This window comes from Halichoerus grypus, chromosome 5, assembly GCF_964656455.1.
Source record: "Halichoerus grypus chromosome 5, mHalGry1.hap1.1, whole genome shotgun sequence".
Classification (NCBI taxonomy): Eukaryota; Metazoa; Chordata; class Mammalia; order Carnivora; family Phocidae; genus Halichoerus; species Halichoerus grypus.
The window spans coordinates 94,712,256-94,728,028 of record NC_135716.1 but is presented as its reverse complement, the minus strand read 5'-3'; the positions used below and the strand labels follow the sequence as shown (position 1 = coordinate 94,728,028).

The following is a 15,773-nucleotide window of genomic DNA, read 5'->3' as shown; positions in this document are numbered from 1 at the left end:
AATCTACTTTGCATCTCTATAGATTTGCCTGTTCTGGCTATTTTATACAAAAAGACTCACATAATATATGGTTTATTGTAACCGGTTTCTTTCACCCCACACAGCGTTTTCAAGGTACGTCCATGTTACATCACATACCAGCACCTTGTTCCTTTTTGTGGCTGAGTAATATTCCATCATATGGACATTCCACATTTGTTTATCCATTCATTATTTGGTGACCATTTGGTTGTTTTCATCTTTTGGCTATTATGAATAATGCTGCGATAAACATTCATGCACAAGTTTTTATTGGAACATATGTTTTCATCTCTCTTGGGTATATACCTAGGAATGGAAGTGCTGGGTCATGTGGTAACTATATGTTCAGGAGGTATTAATTATGATTTAGGAGTTGAAAATAAACCACTTGATGGAATTGGGGATATGAACTGACATATAAAGATGTGTAAAATGTAGATGAACAGACTGGGTGGTGGGGTAGGGAAACAGCGGGTTGGAATACAGGCCAACTTGAACGAGGCTAAGAATGCTTAGAGCAAGACACGTTTAAGGAATTAGTGAGTGTGCCTCTTAAAGAAGTTACGGCCTATCAGTTCTTATTCACATATGAAATTAAATGATATCTTAAAGTCTTGAAGAAAATACTTGCCTTAATATTATAATCCACAACAAAAGCAGTATAATTAAATGTACTAATTCCATGAAAAAAGACACAAAATTAACCACTTGTACATCATCTTTACTATTAAAGTGGTCAACTTAAAACAAAACTTTTCAAAAAACACTTAGCTAAATACTTCCTCCAAAGACTAAACCCAGAGTACATTTCCCCTACTAGACTGGTTTGAAACAACCTCTTCGGTGCTACATAACTTGATACCAAATTATGTGTCGTAAGGTCCAAACCACTTAACTTCTGTTATAAAATATAGAAAGAGAAACACTTCTAAGAAGTGTTGTAAATGATACATTCTCAAACTTCAAATTCTAAGTTCCTCAGGTTGTTACACAAACTAAGGAGATAAACAACATAAATTTGAGCTGAAACTTGTGAAACACTGTAAAACTGCTACAAGCAGGAAGAAACAAAAAAGTGTGGTGGTTTCAAAATTGAGCCTTAGGTTATTAATCAATATATATGTATGCACTGTATTAATATATCTAAAATAATTTTTTCTTTTTTATGAAATGTGCCTTTCCAACACTCACTGAGCTTAATGCCCATCTTTAATTACTCTTACTCCTATACCTCAATAAAGCTGGAAAAAAAAAATAATAGTTAATCTTGATGTCTCTGGCTCTCTCCTCAAAGTGTAAGAATGCAGTCTGCTCATCAATTTATTTTAGCAGATGTCACAAGCTATGAGATTATTTACTAATCCAGTTTGGGGACTTAACATTTCCCATTCAGTTTCTTAAAGGAATGCAGCAGAGGTTGTGTCCTGGTCAAGCAAAGCCCATTTGCTGCCTGGTTGGGTTCTCTCCCCTTAGTGCCTTGGGCCTATATTCAGGAGGGTAATATTCTTTCTAATCCTCTCTAATCCTTGCCCATTTTTTTAAAACACAGTAAAAGATCACTCGCACCAGGCGGCTGTGGGAAAATGGACTCAAATAGCTGACCTCTGACATGACTCCTTATGTTCTTAGCAAGTGCACTAAGAGCTTCTTCAGTAGGAAGCAAAAAAAAAAAAAAAAAAAAAAGCAGCAGTCACAATGGAATCTCCATCATAAAAAGAGTATCTCATTTTCAGACGAAAACTGTTTTAATACGTAAACCAAGTCCTTTCTATTAAAATTCTACTTCATTTTACAGGTAGAAGAGACAAAGTATCCCAAATTATTTTCAATGAGTTTTAGAACCCTGAAACTTTAAATTAAACCTACCTTGGTAGCCACTTAGCAATTGGTAAGCCAAAGATATTCACTTAACAATTATTCAAACTTAGAGAAAATATCAACTAAATATGTCAAGAAAATACTTTTTTGAACAGCAACTATATATTTTCAGTTTAATGATCTGAGTGACAATTCAGATAGTCAAACACATATGGCATGTTTATTAGGAACTGACTTCAGGAGTTATATTTTAAAATCTTTGCCATTTAATCATTAAAAAAAATCTTCTTATGCTATCTTATTTTTCATTACATCTCACCTACAAGCAAATGTCCTTTCCAATTTGACTTTAAAACAAAGCAATTCTTATGTTTCAGTTTATAATAAGACACTGAAATAAAGTTCCACTCTCAAAATATAAGGGAAAATTTTCCGTTTAAGGAAGATATCTTTAAAGTAGGTAATTATAGGATTATAACTTATTTCCTTCACAAAATGCTACTCAGGAATTTCTGCTACCCAGCATAAGCTGTAAGTAACTACACAATAGAAACCACATCCTTCATATTCTACTATAGCACCTGGCACACTCCACTCCCAAAGTAGGCACTTAGACACTTACTAACTGACCTGATCTGATATATACAGCTAAAATGTCTTCAGACTCATGTTTATATTTCAGTTTTTTCTTAAAGATATTTTTTAACTCTCTGGGCAAACTAAAAACAAAACAAAATAAACTTTTGCTACCTAGACTTTATTTTTCTGTGAATAAGAATATGAAAGGTTGGGGCGCCTGGGTGGCTCAGTTGGTTAAGCGACTGCCTTCGGCTCAGGTCATGATCCTGGAGTCCCGGGATCGAGTCCCGCATCGGGCTCCCTGCTCAGTGGGGAGTCTGCTTCTCCCTCTGACCCTCCTCCCTCTCATGCTCTCTCTCTCAAATAAATAAAATCTTTAAAAAAAAAAAAAAAAAGAATATGAAAGGTTGAAAACTGAAAAGTGGTTGGTTTGGTTTGGGGTTTTTTTCTGCTTCTGAAAGTACATGCTTAGTGCATAAAAATTCAAACACTGCAGAATTACATAGTAGAAATACTATATTAAAAGACTGGGGAATAGGGGCGCCTAGATGGCTCAGTCAGTTGAGCATCTGACTCTTGGTTTCAGCTCAGGTCATGTTCTCAGGGCTGTGAGATGGAGCCCCACGTTGGGCTCCACACTCAGCTCGGAGTCTGCTTGCTCCCTCTGCCCCTCCCCCTGCTCACACTCTTGTGCTCTCTCTAAAATAAAATAAATAAAATCTTTTTTAAAAAAAGACTAGAGAATAAAAGAATAAAGAGAAAAGGATAATCTAATTTATATTTGTCTGGATTTCTTTACACATAACATCCTTAAAAACAGGATCAAACTTTTATGGAACTCACTTTTTACTTCACAGTATATCTTGTACATCTCTTCTTATCTCTATATAGATCTAACTCATTATTTTTAATTGTTATATAGTGTTCCACTAAAAGCTGGTTATTTTGGGGCGCCTGGGTGGCTCAGTTGGTTGGGTGACTGCCTTCAGCTTGGGTCATGATCCTGGAGTCCTGGGATCGAGTCCTGCATCGGGCTCCCTGCTCAGCGAGGAGTCTGCTTCTCCGTCTGACCCTCCCCCCTCTCATGCTCTCTCTCTCAGGTAAATAAAATCTTAAAAAAAAAAAAAAGCTGAGTTATTTTATAAGAAATAAGGTCATGCTGAAATTGTACTACCATTCTTAAAAGGCCAAAAATAATAACATTAAGTGAAACTCATAAGAACGTTAAGTAAAACGGCTTCAAAATTCCCCAAAAAGTGATGGGATCTAAAATTTTACTTTGTTTAACTTGGTTTGTCTAACTTAGGTCTTTATAGCAAAATAAGTCCAAAGTACAGACATGTCTATTTACCAAACATCTACTGAAGCCTGTTACGCATTAAGCAGAGTTTCAAACATAAAATGATATGTAAAACAAGAGTTCTGCTTTTTAGGGAACTAAGGAAGAGACATACAAACAGACCAAAAAACAAACAAAACCAAACCAAAGCCAAGATATGATTAAGGCATTGAAGGAATGGAGAAGAGAGAGCCATTATCTCTGCTTGGGAAAAATGGTAAAGACACCTCTACAGAAGAGGCAACAGATGAGCAAGATCCTGAAGAATGAGTAGAAACTTGCCATGTAGAGAAGAAATTAAGCATATGTACAAAGGTAGGGAGACATGATGAGACATGACCAATCCAGGGAATAATAAGATAAGGAGCAAAGCAGAAGCAGCAAGGAATAAGGTTGGAGACAGATGCCAGGCCCAGACTGTGAAGGGTTTCTGTATATGCAATACTAAGGGGTTGGTCCTTATCTGACAGGTGATAGGGAACAAAGAGGGCTCTTTAAGCAGAGCAGCTTTGCTATTTAGGTAGACAGCTCTGGTGATGGCCAGTATGGAGATAGGATTATGGCAGGGAGACTACTGAGACATATGTTTTAATCACCCCAGCAAAAGATGGAAAGTATTTGAGATTATTTCTATATCTTTACCTGTGTTTAGAAATGCATAGAAAATGTCTGGCAATAATATAAACCAAACAGAAACAGTAGTTACATGAAAGAAGTAGAATTGGATTTTTTATTTTATAAACTTCTGAAGGGTCTGATTTCTTTTTTATGAAGCACTCATTACTTTTATAATAATAATGATAATTTTTTAAAGAGCAGGTAGTGAGGGCCTACACTGGTCAGTGACAGAGAGGATGGAGTAGATGGCTAGATCTGAAAGACATTTCAAAAAGATTATGAGTTGGCAGTTTGGGAAGGGCAGAAGTAAAGCTTAATGATGAGAAGATGATAGTGAAGCCATAAATCAAAATACAGAAATAAGGAAAGACAGGCAAACTGGAGAAGACACTTAAAAATAAGATTTAAAAAATTCAGTTTGAGGGGCACCTGGGTGGCTCAGTTGGTTAAGCATCTGACTCTTGATTCTAGCTCAGGTCACGATCTCAGGGTCGTGAGATCGAGCCCCGCGTCAGCTCTGCGCCCAACACAGGGTCTGCTTGTCCCTCTCCCTCTGCTCCTCTGCCTGCTCTCTCTCTCAAATAAATAAATAAAATCTTTTTTTAAAAATTCAGTTTGAGACACATTGAAGTGGCTGAGGTACCTATCAGATATCCAGGTAAAAATTTCCACAACTAGATAGAAATACAAGTCTATAGACAAGGAAGGAAGCCAGAGTTAAAACATACAGGTTTGGAAATTATCAGCAAATAAAATACAGTTGAAGATATAAACCAAGGCTGGTACCTAGTATATGCTGCAGGACCTTCCGTATTACCTCCAAATCAATCACTCTACTGTTATATCTGGAACAGAACCGAAATTGTTGGAACAATTTGTATCCAACTATGGATAACATACTCAAATGACACTCAAGTCTCTTGCTTTTCCCTAAAAATTAAAAAAAAAAAATTAAAGCTATTTTAGTAGTTAAAAAAAAAAAAGACATAAATGATGTATGGTCTGAGGCCTTTTTTACTCTAAAACCATACCTATGCTTACACTCAAATTCACTTTAATTTTGAATTGCTTTGATCTTCATAATTTATCTTTAGATTACTTCGTTTCTATTACTTTGTAAATCTTACAACAGCTTTTGACCAAAAGCAATATAATTCTGACCTGAAGTAATGATAATACTTTATAATCTTCCTCTTAAAAGCAGAGGTTAAAGAAAAATCTCTCTGAAGGCATCTGAAATTAAGGTACTTTGCTCTTGATCAGTCATGCACATCAAGAACCAATTTATCTCTGCAATTAGTTTTCTCAGTGCACATTCTATGAGATTGGGCAGGCAGCTTGAATGCAAAGAGTCCACATGGATGTGTATTAGGGGGGAGACTAAAGACAGTTCCCAGAAAGAAAGTAAACAGAATTGCTACATTAATAAATTGAAATAAAACATAATACTCCTGGCAGCCTCAGGAGCAAAGAGAAAGTGATCTTATGTTGAAAAGAAAAGGAAGGGAGACTAGAGAGGGCATTTGCCACAGGAAAACTCCTTTCCATATCATCCTACAGAGCAGTACCTCAAGAGATAAGCATTTTATATATCTACTCGTCCACCTAGGCCAGAGCATAATACAACAGAAAGGTATAGTGCTTTTCTGTGCCCTAAGTTTGGGTCAGAGATTTCAACACCACTTCCCATTTCTCCTTTGATTCCTGCCATACCATTAAGTCTCCATCAAGTGCACGTTTCCCTCTTTTATCCTTCATATATGCTGCTATAATAGAGATAGTTTGGCCAATGAAATGTAAGCTTGCTGCTAAAGAGCTGGTATCTTCTGTTAGTGGATGGGACTCAGAACATCCTTCATGCTTCAATTTCTGATCAACCAGAATGGATTTTTCCTTTTCTGTATCAATTTATTTTTAAAATTCCCCTTGCAATTAAAGAAACCTCCAGGCATGGTCTGGTTTCTTGGCAACCCAAAACAGCTTTTTTTGTAAAATAAGAAATAATGATTTTTAAAAGCTACAGATAACATATTCTGAAACATGTGCTCAAGTTTGTTATTTTGTTTTTAAATGTTCTACTTTACTCTTCCCTCAAGAGCTTCTCCTGCCAGACACAAAATAAATTATTTTCAGGGTATTAACTAATTCAAATTAGTTAATTCCTAACTGTCTCAATTACTTCACCTTTACCTTGTCTCAACAAAATCCCCAAATTTGACACATGCTAAGGCCAATAAGCACTAAAATAATATTCACAAGAAAAGAGTGCATACAGAACAGCTTAAACAGGAAGAGAAAATGGCAGTGGAGGTATAATAAAACAATACTCGCCATGATCAATACTCTTGCCTGATACTCAGACACTGTGTTAAGTGCTTCATACAGATCATTGCATTTAATCAGAAGGCATGATACTTTGACAGTGCTTTCCATGCTGAGTCAAATTCTTTTTCTTTACTGAGGTATAATTTAAAAACAGTAAAATGCACAGACCTAACTCCTGCAATTCAATTAGTTTTGACAAATGAGGACAAGTAACACCCAAATGAAGACATAGAATACTTTCATCACCCCAGAAAGTTCTCCTTTCCAGTTAACTCTCTGCCTTGACCACCTTAGGTAACTACTATTCTGATTTCTTCCCAGCACAGTTCACCTTTCAACGTCACATGAGTAGAATCATTCATCTTGTACTCTTCTGTACCATACTGTATTTTTGAGATTCAATCGTATTTTACTTGTATCAGTTCTTTCTTTTTATTGCTGAATAGTATCCCACTAAATAAATATATCGCAATTTGTCCATTTACTTGTTAATGCACATCTGGGTTGTTTCCAGTTTGGGGCTATCATGAATAAAGCTGTTATGAACATTCACATTCTTTTTGGAAAAATACAGTTTCATTTCTCTTGGGTCTATACCTTGGAGTGGAATTGCTGGCTCACAGAAGTGAGATATACGCTTAACTTTATAAGAAATTGCCAAATAGTTTTCTAAAGTGGTTGTATCATTTTATACGTTTAGCAGCAAAGTGTCAGAGCTCTAATTGTTATACAATCTTACCAACATTTTATCAGTCTTTTTAATTATAGCCATTCTGGTAGGTGTGAAGCAGCACCTTGTGATTTTATATTGCATTTCCCTGATAACTAATGATGTTGAGCACATCTTTATGTGTTTATTGGACATTCCAATGTCTTCTTTTATGAAGTATCTGTTCAAGGCTTTTGGTCATTTTTCACACTATATATATATTCTGAATAGGAATCCTTTGCCAAACAAATCAGTTGCAAAAATACAAACAGAAATTTTGATTAAAAAAAAAAAAAATCAATGGACACTATACATGTGGATATATTTCTGGACTTTCTATTCTGTGATTTTTTTTTTTTAAGATCTTATTTATTTGTCAGAGAGAGAGAGAGCACAAGCAGGGGGAGTGGCAGGTAGAGGGAGAAGCAGATTCCCTGCTCAGCAAGAAGCCCGATGCGGGACTCAATTCCAGGACCTTGGGATCATGAGCCGAAGGTAGATGCTTAACCGACTGAGCCACCCAGGCATTCCTGTGGTTTTGTTTTTAAGATAATTATTTCAGGGGCCCCTGGGTGGCTCAGTCAGTTAAGCGTCCAACTCTTGGTTTTGGCTCAGGTCGTGATCCCATGGATTGTGGGATCAAGCCCTGCGTTGGGCTCTGTGCTCAGCATGGAGTCTGCTTGAGATTCTCTTCCTCTCCCTCTGCCCTTCTCCCCTGCACTATTGCTCTGGCGCACACTCTCTCTCTCTAAAATAAATAATCTTTTTAAAAAGATAATTATTTCAAATTTAAATATAAAAACAGTAAAATTTAGAAGAATTTGGTGGTAGTATGCTTAGGAAACAAACCTTCAATGAAATATTGCAGCTAGCTATTTTTAGATTCTAAGTTAAAGCTGGGGACAATACTATTTTAATTAATATGTAAAGTATAATAGGTCAACAATCACATCTATATAGGTCACTGACATGGATTTAATACTTACAATTTCAATCATCTATGGTATCTCTAAACATCCATGACTTATAAAGCCATCATTTTGCTAAGGCACAAATCTGAATCATGTGCTCTGAGGCTTGTGCACACATGTGAGTAACTTATCTAATGAGTAACCCTGACTCTTCAGCATTCATATCTCAGCAAGGTTCATGACCTATCCTCGTATTTACATTTCAGGGGTGAAGTTATGTTACAGTGGTATTTTCAACTATGGAGATTCATAATGGTTTTGGACCATATCAGTCAAGAGTGTCAATAGCTTACCATAAGAATAATGTTAAAGAATACCTTCTACAATAAAAAGACAAATTAAAAGTGTTCAAAGGATTTGAATAAACTTTTATCCAAAGAAGTCATACAAATGGCCAAAAAGCACATTAAAAGATAGATGTTTGACATCATTAGTCATTAAGGAAATGCAAACCCAAACCACAACGAGACACCGTTCACACCTACTAGGATAACTATAATCAAAAGACAAATAATAACAAGTGTTGGCATGGATGTATGGAAGTTGAAACCCTCACACATTGCTGGTGGGAATGTAAAACAGTGCACCCACTTTGGAAAACAGTTTGGAAGTCTCTCAAAAAGTTAAACATGGAATTACCATATGATCCAACAATTCTGCTACTAGGTTTATAGCCAAGAAGTGAAACCACGTGTTCACAAAAAAACGTGCACATGAATATTCATTGCATAATTATTCAAAATAGCCAAAAAGTGGGACCAACCCGAATGGCCATCAATTGATGAATAAAGAAAATGTAGTCTTATCCATACAATGGAATATTATTCAGCCATAAAAAGGAATGAAGTATTGATACATGCTACATTATGCTAAGTCAGACACAAAAAGGCCACATATTCTGATTCCAAATCCACAGAGAGAGAAAGAAGATTAGTGGATGCCATCAGGGAAATCCAAATCAAAACCTCAATGAGATACCACCTCACACCAGTCAGAATGGCTAAAATTAACAAGTCAGGAAATGACAGATGTTGGCGGGGATGTGGAGAAAGGGGAACCCTCCTACACTGTTGGTGGGAATGCAAGCTGGTGCAGCCACTCTGGAAAACAGTATGGAGGTTCCTCAAAAAGTTGAAAATAGAGCTACCATACGATCCAGCAATTGCACTACTGGGTATTTACCCCAAAGATACAAATGTAGGGACCCGAAAGGGTACGTGCACCCCGATGTTTATAGCAGCAATGTCCACAGTAGCCAAACTGTGGAAGGAGCCAAGATGTCCATCAACAGATGAATGGATAAAGAAGATGTGGTATATATATACAATGGAATATTATGCAGCCATCAAAAGGAATGAGATCTTGCTATTTGCAACGACATGGATGGAACTGGAGGGTATTATGCTGAGCGAAATAAGTCAAACAGAGAAAGACATGTATCATATGACCTCACTGATATGAGGAATTCTTAATCTCAGGAAACAAACTGAGGGTTGCTGGAGTGGGGGGTGGGGTGGGAGGGATGGGGTGACTGGTGATGGACACTGGGGAGAGTATGTGCTCTGGTAAGCGCTGTGAATTGTGCAAGACTGTTGAATCTCAGATCTGTACCTCTGAAACAAATAATGCAATATATGTTAAGAAAGAAAAAAAGAAGAAGAAGAATGTAGCAGGAGGGGAAGAATGAAGGGGGGGAAATCGGAGGGGGAGAAGAACCATGAGAGACAATGGACTCTGAAAAACAAACTGAGGGTTCTAGAGGGGAGGGGGGTGGGAGGATGGGTTAGCCTGGTGATGGGTATTGAGGAGGGCACGTTCTTCATGGAGCACTGGGTGTTATGCACAAACAATGAATCATGGAACACTATATCTAAAACTAATGATGTAATGTATGGGGATTAACATAACAATAAAAAAATTTAAAAAAATTTAAAAAATAATAAATAAATAAATAAATAAATAAATGAAAATTAAAAAAAAAAAAAAAAAGATTAGTGGATGCCAGAGATTAGGGAAGAAAAGAATGGGGAGTGACTATTAATAGGTACCGCGTTTCATTCTGGGGCAATGAAAATGTTCTAGTATTAGATAGTGATGATGATTGTAGAGCCTTAAGAATATACTAAAAACCACTGAATTTTGTACTTTAAAAGGGTGAATTTTATGGCATGTGAATTATCTCAATTAAAAAAAAGAATACCTTCTATAAAACTCTGATGGTTGGATAATAAAGGATACAAGACACTAGAATGACTGAAACATGGTGTTGTGGAATAGTCAAAAGGTATGAAACATTTTCTACTCTTAAAAAAGAACCTATTTCTATAGTAGCTGAAAGATGCACAATCTTTTTCTTGTTTGGCGACTAAAAAAAATTTTGAACCAAAGCCATAGCTAGGTAATGAAGAACAAGTCAAAACCCATGAAAACATGCTGTTCTAATTTTTTGCTATTACTATCATAGTTACTGTACACTGAAATTCATTCAGTAGATTAAAAAAATCTGTACAAACAATCAATATTAATGAAATATCTAAAGCGAATTCATAGCCTGAAGAGATTTATGTGATCTTTCTCTATTGCGCTTCTAATAGTTTCCAGCTTTAACAAATTGCACAGCTAGACCTGCAGCCATTTCTGTTGTAGTTATGTGGAGAGTTGCCAAAAAATATTTCCTGCTAAAATAGCTTTATCCTTTGTCATTTTACTGGTAAGAGTCATACAACATTTGACAAATTTGTGTAATAAATTTGTAAAAATAAAAGAAGATTAAATTTATTTATTTATTTATTTATTTACGTAAAGGTCACTGTTCATTAGGTTAAATAAGCTATCACAACCCACAGTTGAAGTTTGAGGAAGAAAACTCCTACAGCCCTTTATGTTTGCTTGGCTCCAGCTGAAAGACAGGGATAGAGAACATAATTGGTGGAAGAGGAATCTGAATCAGTACATACTTCATCACTTGTAAAACCCTAGCAAAAATAGCCTTACAGACCAGAGCTCTCCAGTTCATGTAACGCCAATGTTATTTAGGTGGGATATTATCCAAGTTGTTGGAGCTTAAATTTTCTCCAAAAAACCTTAATAATGATCCTGTTTAAAAATACCCAGCCTACAGTGTGTATCCACAAACAATACTGTAAGGCTTATAGCACCATTCTACTTAGCTAGATATTTTGATAGAGTGGAACTGTCAACTGGCTTTGATGTTTAGCTGGGGGAAAATACTTAAATTTCTACCTACAAATAGAAATGATTTAAAAATGTTAAAGTATATACACATTATATACTAAATATATACTTAAATTATACATTACAGTTTTACTGAGATATGTATTTCATATCACAAAATTCACCATTGTAAGTATACAGTTCAATGATTTTTAGTGAATTTATACAGTTGTGCAACCATCACCACAAAAAGCTCCCTCACGCTGGTCTGCAGTCAATCCATACTCCCACCCTCAGCTCCAGGGAACCACTGATCTGCTTTTTGTGTCTATTGTTTTCCCTGCTCGAGAAATTTCATATTAATGAAATCATATAATATGCTGTCTTTTGTGTCTGGTTTCTTTCCTTGGCATAAACTATTTGAGGTCCATCTATGTTGTTACAAGTACTTATAGTTTGTTCCTTTTTAGTGCTAAGAAGTGTTCCATTGTATGGAGATAACTACAATTTATTTGTTCACTCACCTGTTTTTGGACTGTTTCAAGTTTTTGGCTATTGTGAATAATACTATTATGAACACTTGCATACAAGTCTCTGTATGACATAAGTTTTTATTGCTCTTGGGTAGATATCTAGGACTGAAATTGATGGGTCATAAGGCCAGCATATGTTTAACTACAAAATTGTTTCCAAAGTAGCTATACTAATTTATATGCCCAGCAGCAATGTATGCAGTTTCTCCACATTTTGCCAACACTTGATTTTGTCAGTCTTTGTGAGTATAGCCATTTGAGTGGGTATAGAGTAATATCATATTGTGCTTTTAATTTGTATTTCTCCAATGACTAATGATGCTATCTTCTCATGTGCTTATTACCTATTCATATATCTTCTTTGGTGAAGTGACTATTGAATCCTTTGCTAATTACTTTTTTTTTTTTAAAGATTTTATTTATTTGACAGAGAGACACAGCAAGAGAGGGAACACAAGCAGGCGGAGTGGGAGAGGGAGAAGCAGGCTTCCCGCAGAGCAGGGAGCCCGATGCGGGGCTTGATCCCAGGACTCTGGGATCATGACCTGAGCCAAAGGCAGACGCTTAATGACTGAGCCACCCAGGCGCCCCGCTAACTTAATTAAGTTGTTTGTCCTCTTATTATTGAGCTGTAAGAGTTCTTTATAAGTTCTGGATATGGAACTTTAATAGTATATGACTTGCAAATATTTTTCCCTAGTCTTTGGCTTTCCATTTTCTTAATGATGTCTTTTGAGGAGCAAACACTTTAAGGAGTCCAATTTATCCACTTTTTTATGGATCATGTTTTTGAAGAAATCTTTGCCTAACCCAAAGTCACAAAGATTTTCTTCTGTTTCCTTCTCTAAGTTTTATAATTTTACCTCCTACATTTAGATCTATGTTCCATATTGACTTCATTTTTGTAAATGGTGTGAAGGAAGGGTCTGGGTTCTTTTTTCTTTTTTCCTCCATCTAGATAACTGATTGTTCCAGCACCATTTGTTCCAGCCCCATAAAAAAGACTATCCTTGGCACCCATTGCCTTGGAATTCTTCTTGAAAATCAATTGATGGGGTGCCTGAGTGGCTGAGTCGGTTAAGTGACTGCCTTCGGCTCATGTCATGATCCCGGAGTCCCGAGATCAAGTCCCGCATCGGGCTCCCTGCTTAGCGGGGAGTCTGCTTCTCTCTCTGACCCTCTCTACCCCTCAAATAAATAAATGAAATCTTTAAAAAAAAAAAAAAGAAAATCAACTGATCATCATTAAGTGAGTTTATTTCAGGATTATTTATTGTCTTCGATTGATCTATATTTTAATATTTATGCCAATATAATTTTAACTACTATAGCTTAAAAAGGTCTTGAAATTGGGTAAACTTGGGTAACTTCCAATTTTGTTCTTTCTCAAAATTGTTTTGGCTATTTTATGTCCTTTGCATTTTCTTATCAATTTTAGGATGAGCTTGTGAATTTCTACAAACAGGCCTGATAGGATTTTAATAGGAATTAGATTGAATCTACAGATCAGTTTGGAGAGACCTGTGATCTTAACAATATTGAGTCTTCTAATCCACGTACATGGTACATATCTCCATTTATTTAGGTCTTCTTTAACTTCTCGTGTGTGTGTTTAAAGTAAAAAAAAAAAAAAAAAGTATCCCTAAAAGCATTATAGATTATCTAGAGCAGATTCAATCTGGAGATTAATATATTTTATCTATCTAACAGTTTAATTTAAATAGGGCAATGCCTGGGATTTCTACTACCCTCCCTCCACCCAAGTGCCTTCAGCAGTAGTTTTGAAGACAAATACACAATGCACATTATCAGAATTGTTACTGCTGAGAATACACTTTGCATGAGAGCATTTTTGAAGCAGAAAACAAGTCTACAACTGCAGGGTGCAGATTTTGTTTTTTTGAGTGGGAATTAAAATAAATAAAAATTTTAGAGACCTTAGGGATGTATTTAATTTGAATAGTTCTGATTAATAATTTGAATAGTTCTGATTAATAACTGCTGCTTACCTTCGCACAGGGGAACAGATTTCTATCCCATCCTGGATAATAACATTAAAAATCACTTCTGAAATGTTTACTGTGTGTCAGGCATTCTTCTAAGCACTTTAAAGATATGAATTCATTTAATCTTAATAACAACTCTAAGGGATAATGATTATTAGCCCCATTTTATACACAAGGTCACTCAAGTCCAGAGAAATTGAGTAACCTGTCCCAGGTCATACATCTAGGAAGTAGTGGAGCCAGAATTCAAACCTCGGCAGTGTAGTTGCAGAATCCATTCTCTTAACCACTCTGCAGCATGAGAGAGCAGAGCATTTCATATAGAAGGATTTTCAAACTTCTGCTTCCAATAATTGAAGACTGGATAATTCAGATCAACCCTCTCAAACAACAAAATATTTTTAAAAACCTAATCAAATACATCAGAGAATTAACAAAGGGTAAGGAATTAACAAACAGTCCAAAGAAGGCAGCAATAAGAGAAGCCACATTTGCCAATTCTGGACAAGATGGCTAAGAGGCTGTTCATTTTTTATGCCAGTTTTATAAGGCTAAAGGAACAAAAGTCAGGAGTTCCTGGTGTGCTAAGAGTGAGAGTCTTAGTAAAATCCTCAGGATTGAATTGGGACCCAGAAAAGCTTCATCCTAGGAATAAGGGTGAACCAGAAATAAACCCAGACATTCATGGATTTCAGCCCAGTTTCTAGTCATCTGGGGAGACCAGAAAATATCAATCCCTGAAACTGAATTAAGATGATTCTGTCCTGCTGGTTGCTTCTTCTAAGCATCTAAGAGCAAAGAAAATCCTCTCTGAAGGACGATACTATTATCTGAAGTTTCAAGTTATTTCTACATTTTTTTTACATTAAAATAGCGGGTACATAGTCAAAGAAAATCAGGCAAAAGAGAAAGCAAGACAAGAAGAAATTGTAGCAGAAAAAAACACATTATAGAAACAGACAGAAGTTCCAGATATGTGGATTATCAGAGAAAGACTTTAAGATAACTACTTTAAACTATTTTCAAAGAGATAAAAAAGTATATTTTAAATTTTGGCAGAGAATCACAAACTATAAATAACACAGGAGATGTGAAAAATAAACAGAAATTCAAGAATTGAAAAATGTTTCAAAGGAGTGAAATCATAGAGTATGTTCTCTGGCCATAATGCAATTATGCTAGAAATCATGGATAAAAAGATAATCTTCACATGTTTGGAAATTAAGAAATAGCTAAATGGAATAAATATATCTCTAAAGATATATTTAGAAAGAGGAAATCAAGATGGAAATTAGAAAATATGTTGAATTAAATTAAACAAAAAATACTGCTATCCAATGCAGTTAACATTGTACTTAGAGGTTTACCGACTTGAACAAATATTTTAGAAAGAAGAAAGGCTGAAAAATAATGTGTTAATTTAAGTACCTATACAAAAAGATACAGGAAATAAAAAAATAATAAAATAGAGCCAAAGAAAGTTGAAAAAAGCCCATAAAGAGCAGAAATGAATGAACCAGGAAACGAATAGTAGAGCGGATTGACAAAGCCAGAGCTTGGTTCTTTGCAAAGACTAATAAAATTGATAGATCCCTGGGGAATCTGGTTAAGAAAATAAAAAAACTAGTGTTAGGAACTAAACAGTGGGTATCACAATTGATCCTGCAAACATTAACAAGA

At 35.7% G+C, this 15,773-nt stretch overlaps 1 protein-coding gene across 8 annotated transcripts in view; it reads right to left on the bottom strand.

Moving 5' to 3' along the window:
* ST7L (suppression of tumorigenicity 7 like) overlaps positions 1 to 15,773 on the bottom strand; it is a 69,130-nt gene that overhangs the window by 19,081 nt on the left and 34,276 nt on the right. The gene's annotated exons all lie outside the window — the stretch shown is intronic.